Below are 13851 nucleotides of genomic sequence, written 5' to 3' on the forward strand. Positions count from 1 at the left end.
ACATGAGTTCCTTACCCAATCACTACCATAGTATCAAAAATAATGTATCGAGGGCCCACCCCGCATCCTGCCAAAGCAAATTAATATATTCGTGGGGGTGTTGGTGCAGACCGAGAGAGGTCTCGGTCTAGTTTTTTTTTTATGAAAAAGAAGAGGGTGTTAGACTCCCTACTGGTTATATATTGAAAGAGAAAATAAACCGAGTTTGTACAAGTAAAACTCAAGAAACAAAGGAGACAAAGAAAACTAAAAACAAAACACAGTCTATGCAAAAAAGGGTTCTCCATTCTTCAAGTTGTTTCTTGTGTTCCACCAAAAAAAAAGGTGTTGCTTGTGTTTGTTCTGTACTCCATGTTGAAGCAAGTCGAGTTCTTTCTTGAAATTTAAACGGCATCCTTCCAAAGTTGGCTGTTGACCCCTCAAAGATGAGATCATTTCTTGTGGTACAAAATGTCCAGCGGAGGAGGATTATGCTCATGAAAATTGGTGTTTGCAGCCTACCTTTTAGAAATTCCAGGATCTCAAGAATTAATGCTTGATTGGGAATGTGTAGATGTAAAAGATTCCAGCAGCCTTGAGAAAGGGGACCATTTAAAGAAGGGATTTTCTGTAGTTCCTTCCACTGAATTATTGCATAAGACACAATCATTTCTCGTTCTAGTTGCCTCCTACGCTAAATGGTTGTTAGCAAGGGCGATGCCACGGTCATTTTTCCTGGTGTACGTGCACCTGGGTCCAAGTGAAGATCTAAAGCTATTTATGTAACACCTAAATTTAAATTGTGTTTGAATTCAAAACAAATTTATTCAAATGATGTTTGTGTAAAAAAAGAGAGGAAAACTTCTCCTTTCAGCCCAGCCCACTCCCTCCTTTCTTTTCCTCGCAGCCCAGTCAGCCCAACAGAACTGGCCCAGTCCCCTTCCCCTCTCCCACCTTCTCTCTCACTGACGCACTAGGCCCGCCTGTCGGCGCCATCCCCTACCTCTAGCCAGTTCCTCTCCCTGTGACGAGCGCCACCGGCCGCCCGAGTGCCCGCACACGCTTGCCTTTCCCCCACTCTATGTCGCCATCTTCCATGCTCTTGAATGCCGCCGCAGTCCCCTCGCCTCCCCTCCTCCTCGGCCAGTACCGACCGACACCATCTTGGCCTTCATGGCCGGCCGCTCGAGCTGCGCCCCTACCTTTCCCGGCCTTCCCTCTTCCCTCTTCGGCCTATATAAAGACGCTCCGAGCCTCACCTGCCTCCCTTTCCCTCACTTCTCTCTCTCGCCTCCTTGCTCCTCTGCCCTGCAGCGCCGTCACCACCATTCCAAAGTGCCGCCGCCATCGATCACCTTCATCGACGCCTCTCCACGATGACAAACCACCACCGGAGCTCCGCACCGTGGTGAGGATGCCCCCGGTCTTGTTTCCCATCTCTCTCTCCCACCCTCCCTTGCTCTGGATTGCTCACTGGAGCAGGACGCCGCCGCTCGCCATGGAGGATGGAGCACCACCTTGCCGGCCCCGTGTGCCCTCGTCGAACCCTTCATCGCGTGCGCCATTGTCCCCTCGTCCTTCTCGGCTTTCCCGCGCACGAGGCCGAGCTCTGGACGGCCGCATTCTGCCACCTCCGACGACCCCGACCGCCCCTCGCCGTCGTGCGCCACCTCCACCAGACCGCAGCGCCACGCTAACCTCTCCATCGAGCTCGCCGTCGCGCCCTCCCTCCCCTCAGCTTCTCCCCATGCCAAATCGTGGCCCGGAGCACCAATTCCGGTGAACTCCGGCTGTGCCAGCCGCTCGCTGCCACTGGTTCAGCTCGGCGCCGAGTTGAGCCGCAGCCGAGCTGCTGCTTGCACAACCTGACCCAAGCCGTAGTCGAGCCAGCCACCTGCGGAGATGAGCTGTTCGCCCGCAAGCCTCCCCGTTCTTTCTGAGCCATTGGATCTTGATCCAATGGATCGAATCAGATCTAACCAAATTCAATACCGTCAGCCCTGGTCTTTTTGCAAAAAGGACCCACAGTTTTATAGAAATCAACCCGCACTCCTCATCAGTTCAAAAGTAATTCCAAAAAAGCCCTTTTTCTTCTGTTTTAACCTCCGAGCTTTCCAAAATGGAACCCGCAGTCCAAGACCCCTCCGTTTTCAAATCTAAACCTGAGTTTTATGTTTAATTATGTTTTAGCTCCTAGTTTCTTTCAGTTTAACCCCTGGGAGTTTTGTTTCTTCACATATAAGCCCCTGAACCTTGTTTTAGCTATATCTTTTTTGTTCTAACTCTATTTTCAGCGATTCTTGTGCTTACGCAATCCTTGCAACACGTACAACATCTTTATCATCGTATATTTCCCTATTTTTACTGTTTGTTGTGCTATTTCTTATTTGTTGTATGTTTTGCTTGTGTGATCGTGTAGACAACGCCCCGTTCAAGGGAGATCAAGAGTAATAGTACGAGGAAGAGACACAACAGTTTGGCAAGAAAGGAAAGTGGACAACTCCCCTAGTATATTCCCTTTTGTAACATCCCAAAAATTCACCAAATCAAATCGTACGCTTAATATTTTCAAAAAACCGTTTTCATCGTTGAGCTCCAGTTTTTCCCTAAAGCCCTAACCCTAATATTTCGGGAGCCTTCCCTGTTCCGAACATCCCGATGTCCAATCCCTGTTGCAGCCCTCTCTTTTTCCTGTGCCGCGCGTCACGAACCACCGACCACCGCGCCACGCCCGACCAACGCGTGTGCGCGTGCAGTCGCGGTCGGCACCGCGATCGGCGCGAATCCCACCCTCCCTTTTTTTTCTCTCTCTCTCTTTCCCATTATCTTTTCTTTTCTCTATTCTATTTTCCATTTTCTTTTTCTTTGTTTCCTCCTCCTCCCTTCCCTCTCTCTTCTTTCTCCCTGCTCTCTGCCGCACACCCCCCCACGCTGCCGTGCAGCTCGCCACCGCGCGCTCTGCCCGAGCCGCTCCCCGCCTGCCCCCTCCCACGCGCGCCTCCCCTCCCTCTGGCCCGCACCCCCGCTACACCCGAGCCTCTCCCTGCCCGTGTGCCCACGCCCTGCCCTTGCTCAGCTCGCGCACCGGCCGCCCACTCGCCCATGCTCTCGGCCACGCGCACGCGCTCGCCGCGCACACCACGACGCCGCACCACGCCTCTCCTCACGCACACCACCCACGCGAACGCCGACCGGCCCTGCTCCCCGACCTCGCGCCCAGGCCAACCGTGCGCACGCGTGCACGCTCTCACCGCACCGCGGCACATCGAGCCACGGCACTGGCCCGCCTGCACGCACACACACCGCCTCTCCCGCACCACACTCGCACACCCGCGCGCACTCAACTCCCGGCCGCCCCGCCCGCGCGCACGCGCACACTGCCCGCCGTTGACGCCCGCACAGTGCCGCCTGCACCGGTCGCTGCCTGCCCGACGCGTCCCATCCTGCCTCGCCGCACGCGCCGTCGCCCTGAGCACGCACAACACCGGCAACCTTGGCACAACGCCGCCTACCCCACGCCCGCCTGCCTGTTGACGCTTCTTAAAGCGCCAATTTACGTACCGCAAGCGCACGAATCGTGTAGCTTTTCACTTAGAGTATTCCCCCAAGGTTTATCAATCCACGGAACAAGTGTATTACTATGCTTAACTAAGCACTAATGATGTTGGTAAAAGATCTATATTGAGTGTTTGAGTGTGAAATAGATCTAATCTAACCAATCTAATCTAATCTAGACTAGTGAGCAATGATAGATTTGTGCACAAGATATGAAGAGCATTTGTCCATAGGGTCTAGGATCACTAGAGATGTAATCGCCAAGCAACGAAGAACGGATCTAATCTACCAAAGGTGTGTTCCAAGATCAAAACCTTTCCCTCCCGCATACTGTCACTACACGAGGATAATCGGTAACGAATCAACAAGAACACGATAGTTGATGTAATCTAAGTAAACCATGCAAGAGCAAAGCAAACCCAAAGCCAAGTCGCGACTATTAGGCATCAAAGCATCATCAACAAGAATCATGGTAGATCAATCTCATAAAGGATTCGGCAATTTACAACTCAAGATCTCCTTACAACCCCATGAACAAACGAGGACTTTACCCCATGAAGCTAAGCGAAGCGTAGTCGATCATGGTGACGAAATCTCCGGCAAGGGATGGATCCCTTGCTGTCCTCCAACTTGCAGCGGCGCCGAGGGACGATGAGGCCTCCGGTGTCGCCTTTCTCTTGTGTCTAACTCAAATGTATCTCTGGATGCTCTTTCTCTGCGATCTCTGTGATCTCCCTGGATGCTCTCCGTGATGCCTCCTCTTTGACGGCGGCTTCGGGGTGTTTATAGGCAGATATAGTCGGCGGTTTTGGTAAAACACATATTAGGGTTGACGCATACTTCGCGCTGAAGAAAACCGAGATCAATTGGACTCCGAAAAGGGCTAGGCCGGCCGGCCCAAGGACTCCAGGCCGGCCGGCCTGGGCCTTTTCTGGCCCCTTTCAGTCCCATCTTTTGCGTGTTGAATCTTCCTCTTATTCCTCATCTTAGCCCAGTTGTAACCATGTATCAAAACATCTCCGAAATTGTCCAATTTCTTGTCAAAATGCAACATGCTCCAAAATCCAGGACAAAATCGAAAACGGTCAAGTTCGGGTGCCAAGTGGCGGGTTAGTACATGAATCATCCCGAAGAATTTACCAAAACAACTCCTAATTGTATAATAAAATGGGTACTTAAGGAGCGCCAACATTCCCCCCATGCTTAGCTTTTGCTCGTCCTCGAGCAAATCAAATCATCAAATCCTTCCATGGGTTGCTCAAGAGTTCTTGAACTGCAAAATTTACTTATGCAAACAAGTCTAACAATATTTCTTCAAACAAAGGTCAGAGGAGCAGCGAGGATAATCATATCATGAGTGTTTAAAAACTCATCCAATATTACTCCACAACTCTTACCTTTAGCCAGCAACTCGAATATCGACAACACTTGCTTTTCTTGCCATCCTTGGAGGTTTTCTCTTTTTTTTATTTAAGAAACAAAATACCCTGCAACAAAGGTTAGACCAAAAATTCTTGCACAAGTCCTTTCATGTCTCTCAATATAAGTGGCTATCCTATTTTTATTTACAAGTTCTCATCTCCCGAAAGTCTCTTAAGTATAAAGTGGGGCTATAGGTGAGGCTTAGCAAAGTATATACATATATTGTCAAATTAAGAAAACCTTCTAATGATTGCTTACCTTCCGAGCCAATGATCATGAGAGTTTATCCATAGTGTAAAGGGTTCAAGGGTAAGAAGATTTAGAATGGTGGACATGTGCAAAGGCATACAAAAAGATTGACTTCAAGGCACAAGCATCGTCCTCATTGTCGGATTGCACATGGTTGGAATTGAGGATATTGTTCTCAAACAACAAGGTGATATCTCTTTGCACTTCTCTAACCATAGAATCCCTTCCTTTATTTTTTCCTTCTCTTCTCATACATTTTTTTTCTTTTCTTTTTCTTTTTTTCTCTTTTTTTTCTCTCCTGAATTTTCTCTCTCTGTTCCGACCCTTTTCATAGGACACTTTCTATAAAACATAGATAGGCAAATATCCAAACTGTCTCCCTAAATTTTTAGAGCCCGAACCGAGACCAGAGAGGCCTAGGCCGGCCGGCTCAAGGGGTGTAGGCCGTCCGGCCTGGGGCTTTCCCAGGTCGGATTCGGTCCGTCTTTCCAGTACTCCTTCCTTTCTTCATCCCAAAGTTATGTTTTATACAAATCATGCGTAGAAACAGAACATATCCTCTCAATTGGGTTGTGGTCAAGGAAGACGATAATAAACAGGATAATCTCGGGTTCGGGTTTTGGAATCCGGTAGATTTCATGAGTTGTTCCAATGAGAAATTCTCATTACCGAATATTGACGTGGCTAGCAATTCAGAGATGAAAAATACGGACATAATCATTGCTCGAAATTAAAACTCCCAAGAGAAAGAAATCCTAACTCAACTCAATGTACATCCAATACTTATGGTGGAACGAATAAAGCTTTTGGATGCTAGGATTTTTACTCTCGACTTGTCAAGAACTTGATCAACCTTATGCTTGTAGGGTTTTATTATTTTTATGAAATTAAAGTCCTCCAAATCATGCCTTACTCGCAAGCGTAATCAAAACCAAGCACTAGATCAAAGCTCAAGTGTGGATATTAACATGGACGAATAATTTACTAAGCTCCACAAATACGAAATAATTTTCATAACAACGCTCATGAACAATTGCTTTAAAGAAAATAAAGTAAAACTGAATGTATAAATAAAATTGCACGATCCAACAAAAACAAAGACTCTTTTTCTTTTGTTTTCATGACTCAATGCTAATTTAAGACTCACTCTCACACATGCAAAAAATAAAGCACACTCACACTAGACTATGACTCTCACAAGCACACTCACACGACGAACTTTCGAGTAAACAAAGACCAAAATTCAATCTACGAGTCATCACACCTCCCCCCATGCTTAGATTATGCGGCGTCCTCGTCGCAATGATATAAAAGACGGGTGTCACGCTCGTCGGTAGCCTCAACGATACCTCGGGCAATTGCATCTCGGGCGCCCTCCTCCTTGCTTTTGTAGATCTCCGACCATCCCGAATAACTTCCTTATGTTGCGGTCAAGGAAGTTATAGTCTTTTTCGGCCAAGCTCTCGATGTCGTCCATCCTTCGATCCATTGCCACGATTCGATCATAGCACCTATCAATGGTAGCGTGGAGATCCGCGATTTCGTTGCGGCACTTGAAATAGCACCCGGAGTAATGCCCGCTGCGGTTGGGGCTGTCGTTCTCGGGCTCGTCGTCGTCCTTCTTCTTCTTGCCGCTATCACCTCCGGAGGGGTCGTCTTCCTCCCTTCTCTCCTCTTCGGCCCACCCCGGCCAATCATCATCGTAGTCACGACCGGTGGCACCCCATGAACCAGGGCTCATGATGCTCTCCCAATCGCTGCCGCCCCCCTGCATAATCCTTCGGCTCCGGGGTGTGCTTGACGTAGTCTTTCCTTTTAACTCCGAGAAGGCGCAAGGAACGCCTAGGTGCGGGTGGCTTTTTGTCTTGTCGCTTCTTGCCTTCGTCTTCATCGCTGCTGATGACGACGACCACCTTTTGGGCTTGAGCTAACTTCTTGTTGCACCATTGAAGGCTCTTCCCTCCGACGCTCATCCTTGCCTGAGTATTGAATTTCTTCGGAGGGGCTTTCGCTTCACATCGCTTTGCTTCGACAAGGAGGGGCTGCGCACCGGTTGCCGAGATGGGGCTAGGCGTCTTTGGCATCGGGGTGTCGGGCGTCCAACCCCTCTCCTCGATCTCCATTGCTGCAACCATGGCTCTTGCGCTCGCTGGACCGGCCATTGTCAAAGTCTCTCACGAGGTGGTGGTGTAGATTGAAAAGTATGAGAGAATAGATCTAACCCGCGCCTCTATTTATATCCCGAAAAGACTTGAACGAGAAGTCCAAAATATCTTCGGTTTTGGCATGCGAAATCTATAAGGCACAGGTTTGAAATTTCCTTATCTCGCACCTACCAAAAATCGAGACCGATTCGCACACGGGAAGGCTTAGGCCGGCCGGCCTAGGGGTGTTGGGCCGGCCGGCCCAGGGGGTTTTTCAGCCCCCTGGACTCCAACTTTTTTCGAGGTGCACACCAATAAATTAGAAGCCTATGTTTTACTCAAAGTTCGTCCAGAATAGAAATAAAACTATGAAAATAAAATCTAAAAGAGAATATTTACAAACTTACCTTGCTTAACGTCGTTAGGCTTGACGTTCCGGTTCCTCCTCCATGGTGTATATGTCGATGTAATGAAGGGGCATGACGTCGGGCTCCAAGAATACCTTTAGTCGTTGTCCGTTCACCACATATTGGTCACCTTTCGCATCCATGATTGTCACCGCTCCCATGGGTGAAACCGAGTGTACGACGTATGGTCCATCCCATTTGCTTTGTAATTTTCCTTTGCCAAAGAGTTTGAATCTTGAATTGTAGAGTAGGACCTTGTCTCCTTCTTTGAATTCCTTGTTTTGTAATCGCTTGTCATACCATCTCTTCATCCTTTCTTTGGAAATTGATGCACTATTGTACGCTTTCAATCTTAACTCCTCCAATTCGCTTATTTGGATTCTCCTTTTAATTCCAGCAGCTTCCGCATCAAAGTTCATTTCCTTCATTGCCCAATACGCCTTATGTTCTAGCTCAACCGGCAAGTGGCATGTTTTTCCATAAATAAATCGATAAGGAGTCATACCAATCGGGGTTTTGTGTGCCGTACGATATGCCCATAGTGCATCATCTAGTCTCTTCGACCAATCTTTTCCTCCTTTTACCACAGTCTTCTTTAAAATGTCCTTCAATTGCTTGTTCGAAATTTCTGCTTGTCCGTTTGTTTGGGGGTGATAAGCCGTGGACACTCTATGTTCAATTCCCAATTTCTTCAAGCATTTACCAAAGTCTTTGCCCGTGAAGTGTGTTCCTCCATCGCTTATCAAGATTCTCGGGACGCCATATCGAGGGAAGATTACCGATTTAATCATGTTTATGGACTCCTCCGTTGATGCCTTCCGACATGGCATAGCTTCAACCCACTTTGAAACATAGTCCACCATCACCAATATATGCTCAAATCCATGTGAGTTCACAAATGGTCCCATGAAATCGATTCCCCAGACATCAAATAGATCTATTTGCAAATTGTAGTTCAATGGCATGACATTCCTTTGCGAGATATTCCCCGTTCTTTGGCATTCCGGACAAGTTGAAACAAATCTTTTCGCATCTTCATGCATCTCGGGCCAATAGAATCCACTAGCCCATACCTTAGCTTGAGTTCTAAAGTGCCCATAATGTCCTCCATATCCCGACGAGTGACACTTCCTTAGAACTTCTTCACCTTCCTCCCTTGGTATGCATCTTCTTAGGACTCCATCTTCTCCATACCTATATAAGTATGGTGGATCCCAATAGTATTTTCTTCTTTCCGTGATCACTCTTCTCTTTGCATTCTTGTCCAAGTGATCCAAGGGCATCCCTTTTATTGCCCTTATTATTTCATTCATCCAACTATCTTTGTCGAGAATTCTATATAGGTGATCATCTCTCATTTGATCCTCGATCGGTTCTTTTCCATCATCTCCATGGTTCATCCTTGATAGGTGGTCGGCCACAACATTTTCTGCCCCTTTCTTGTCCCATATCTCCACATCGAATTCTTGTAGCAATAGGATCCATCGAATCAAGCATGGTTTAGCATCTTTCTTGGACAAGAGATACTTGATTGCCGCATGGTCGGTATAAACTATCACCTTAGAGTTTACTATGTATGATCTGAATTTTTCGAAGGCGAATACCACGACAAGCAATTCTTTCTCTGTTGTTGCATAATTGAATTGGGCTTCATTGAGAGTCTTGCTTGCGCAGTAGATAGCATTTACCTTCCCCTCTTTCCTTTGTCCAAGAACGGCTCCTACGGCGTAGTCGCTTGCATCACACATGATTTCAAAAGGTAGATTCCAATCCGGAGGTTGCATGATAGGAGCACTTATGAGGGATTGCTTGAGTGTTCGAAATGCGTGAAGACAATCACTATCGAAGATGTATTCCACATCTTTTTGGAGAAGTTCTGTCAATGGTAGAGGTGCAGCAAAAGACGGTTTTGAATGAAATTCGAATGAGCGCTTCTCTCCATCTAGATCAAAAGTGACAATCCCTTTTCCAACATCTAGAACAACATTTACTAATTTGAGAAAGGGTTTTCCAAGGATTATGCCTTCATGCTCATCATCACTAGAATTAATCACAAAAAAGTCGATAGGAATTTTTTTACCTGTATGGCAACATTTAGATTTCTAAGCACTCCTAGCGGTTTGATTAATCTACCATCTCCCATGATCAATTTAATGATTGTGGCATCTAGGTTTGATGTTTTGTTAAAAAGCTCAATGTAAACCTTGGAACTCAGCACACTAACATGGGCGCCAACGTCACATAAAACATTGCAACATTCTATTCCTTCTATCATGCAATCAACACGAGGTGTGGGTAATGGGTTACCTTCGCCTTGATCGCTTCCAATCGCATATACTTGGGCTATGTGCGCATAGGGTGACGATTCCGAGTTCACTCCCAGGGTCCTTTTGATCTCCAGCACTTCGTCCAAGTCAATCTCTTCCTCTTTTTCTTCAAAAAGTTTCCGAATAATATCACCGGCCGATTCCTTGCCAAATGTATATCCCGTGTGATTATCTGGCGGGAAGTCTTCCGCTATCACCTTCGCTATTCCTCGCTGATTTGGATGTGGTCTTGCTTTGTCGAACAATCTTCTGAAGTCAATTGGTATCCAATCCATTTGCTCGAATTCCCTTAGCGATTTGGCGGTGCCCATGGTTCTTCCTTTCTTTTCCGGGTCGTCTTTTGTTGCACTCCGGATCGATGCTTCTTCATCGTGGTTTGTCTCTATGACTTTCCCATGCTTCGGTTGTTCTTCCCTCACTTTCGATGCCTCTTTTCTGAAAATTCCAGCAAGCACCCGTACTTGAGATTCTTCCTCGGAGCTTGCCGAACATCGTTTTTCCCAATATCTTCGCATGGCCGCACCCTTGCTGATTTTTTGTAGGAGTTGGGCGGCTTCCGTGAGTGTTTTCTCCATGAGATCTCCTCCTACACACATTTGAACAAACTGCATGCACTCAGGGGTTAGGGAAAAATAAAAGGTATGCAAGAGTACTTCACCGGAAAATCCGAGCTTCGGTCCTTGTTCAATCAATCCATTGAATCTATCCCATGCTTGATCTATCCCTTCTTCTTCTCCTTGCGCGAAGTTGATCACTTGCTTCCGAATGTGTTGAACTTTGCTTAACGGAAAGAACCGCTCGCAAAATTTCTTCATCAAGTCATCCCAATTTCCTTTTACCTCGAAGGACGCAAGTGCAAACCATCTTCTCGCTTCTTCCGCAAGTGAGTATGGGAAAAGATTCCATCTAAACCAAGCTAGCGGAACTCCGTCTTGTTGTACCGTGTTGTATAGCATTGTGAACCACTTGATATGTCTATATGGGTTGTCCGTCTCATCTCCTCTAAAGGGGTTTGCCGCTGCCATCTTGATGATTTGAGGCTTGATCTCGTACTCGGTGGCTCGCAACACCGAATCTGATTTTTGCATGTCGAAGTCCTCCGATCGCGGGCTTGCATAATCCCTTAGTGATTTTTCTCCTTCCTCCACGTGTTGAATGAGATGGCCCATCTAGACAATCAAAACAAAAACAAGAAAACAAAAATTTTCTAGGGAAAAGGTTAGGTGTTAGTAACCAACAAAATTAATACAAAGTTAAACGTAGCAAAATCGCTTGTTCCCCGGCAACGGCGCCAGAAAAGCTTGTTGACGCTTCTTAAAGCGCCAATTTACGTACCGCAAGCGCACGGATCGTGTAGCTTTTCCCTTAGAGTATTCCCCCAAGGTTTATCAATCCACGGAACAAGTGTATTACTATGCTTAACTAAGCACTAATGATGTTGGTAAAAGATCTATATTGAGTGTTTGGGTGTGAAATATATCTAATCTAACCAATCTAATCTAATCTAGACTAGTGAGCAATGATAGATGTGTGCGCAAGATATGAAGAGCATTTGTCCATAGGGTCTAGGATCACTAGAGATGTAATCGCCAAGCAACGAAGAACGGATCTAATCTACCAAAGGTGTGTTCCAAGATCAAAACCTTTCCCTCCCGCATACTGTCACTACACGAGGATAATCGGTAACGAATCAACAAGAACACGATAGTTGATGTAATCTAAGTAAACCATGCAAGAGCAAAGCAAACCCAAAGCCAAGTCGCGAACTATTAGGCATCAAAGCATCATCAACAAGAATCGTGATAGATCAATCTCATAAAGGATTCGGCAATTTACAACTTAAGATCTCCTTACAACCCCATGAACAAACGAGGACTTTACCCCCATGAAGCTAAGCGAAGCGTAGTCGATCATGGTGACGAAATCTCCGGCAAGGGATGGATCCCTTGCTGTCCTCCAACTTGCAGCGGCGCCGAGGGACGATGAGGCCTCCGGTGTCGCCTTTCTCTTGTGTCTAACTCGAATGTATCTCTGGATGCTCTTTCTCTGCGATCTGTGCGATCTCCCTAGATGCTCTCCACGATGCCTCCTCTTTGACGGCGGCTTCGGGGTATTTATAGGCAGATATAGTCGGCGGTTTTGGTAAAACACATATTAGGGTTGACACATACTTTACGCTGAAGAAAACCGAGATCGATTGGACTCCGAAAAGGGCTAGGCCGGCCGGCCCAACGACTCCAGGCCGTCCGGCCTGGGCCTTTTCTGGCCCCTTTCGGTCCCATCTTTTGCGTGTTGAATCTTCCTCTTATTCCTCATTTTAGCCCAGTTGTAACCATGCGTCTAAACATCTCCGAAATTGTCCAATTTCCTGTCAAAATACAACATGCTCCAAAATCTAGGACAAAATCGAAAACGGTCAAGTTCGGGTGCCAAGTCGCGGGTTAGTACATGAATCATCCCGAAGAATTTACCAAAACAACTTCTAATTGTATAATAAAATGGGTACTTAAGGAGCGCCAACACTGCCCGAGGAGTCGCATCATCTGTGCGAGCCTCGCCGCCCGAGCCGCCGCGTCGCGATGCCGAACACCATTAAGGCGCCCCGCGGTGCCCGCCGGCCGCCACCACCGCCCTGCTCCCACCTCCACCGCCTTGACCGCCTATAAAAAGGGGCCGAGGGGCACCCCCGAGCTCCACGACCCCGACTCCGAGCTACACAACCCCGTGCCTCTTCTCTCCGAGCTCCCTAGCGCCGCCACCGGAACCGCCTAGCGCCGCCGCCACCTGCTCCTGCTGCCCTGTCTCCTCGCCGTGCCTCAGGCCAAGGTGAGAGGGGGAATCGAACCCCTGCACCCCGCTGCCCCTTTCCCCCTCCTCTCCGGCCGCCACCGTGGCCTGGGACGTCGGATCCCAGAGCCGCTGGCACCCCCCCCTACGCCTCCCCTATTTCCCAGCGTGAGGGGGAGGAAGAAGAGAGGGCTTTTTGCCCAAAACCCCCTAGCCTCCCCTTTATTTGTTAAGGAAACCCTCCACTCTTATGGCCTTTTTACAGAAATGCCCCCACCCTTTAATATGTTCGCAAATAAACCCCTCTCTAGTAAAAACATAATCCCAAAAAGACCCCTGACCCTCCCAGAATAACCCAGATGTTTCCAAAAATTACAAACAGGCCCCTGCCTTCTCAAGATTAATTTCAATTAGGTCCCTAGACCCTTATTTAACCCTCTGACCTATCATTTCATGCACCAAAATAACTCTGATCAACCCGAAACTTTACCACGACTTTCATAACTTAGTTTTGACCATGCCATTAGGAAACTGCTCGAAAATATTACTCCGTACTCCATATCTTATGTGTTTCTGATTCGACCTCAACGATAAATTTTTATTTTTCTGTGTCTTGATTGTGTGCTTGTTTGCATGCGTCATAGACAACGAGGTGAACGAAGGAAAGCCCGTTGACGAGCAGTACTACGAGCAAGCAAACGAGGAGCAGTTCTGCGACCCCGAACCCGAAGGACAAGACCTCCCCGAAGGCTTTGAAGACGGCAAGTTCAATCCCATCCTTTGATGCATGCTTTTGTCCTAGTTTTTATAAACACATCCTATTGGTCTGTTTTACAAAATTGCATATGTTTTGCTTGCATGAAAACACGGTTGGATAGTCACCCCTTGATTTGTGATAACCATTCCTTGACTACCTAGATTAATGTCTGATTTTGCTTGGATGTTAATCGATACTAGAACGCTTAGGACCTGCTACTTTAT

The sequence above is a fragment of the Panicum virgatum genome, chromosome 7K (genome assembly GCF_016808335.1).
Source record: "Panicum virgatum strain AP13 chromosome 7K, P.virgatum_v5, whole genome shotgun sequence".
Taxonomy (NCBI): domain Eukaryota; kingdom Viridiplantae; phylum Streptophyta; class Magnoliopsida; order Poales; family Poaceae; genus Panicum; species Panicum virgatum.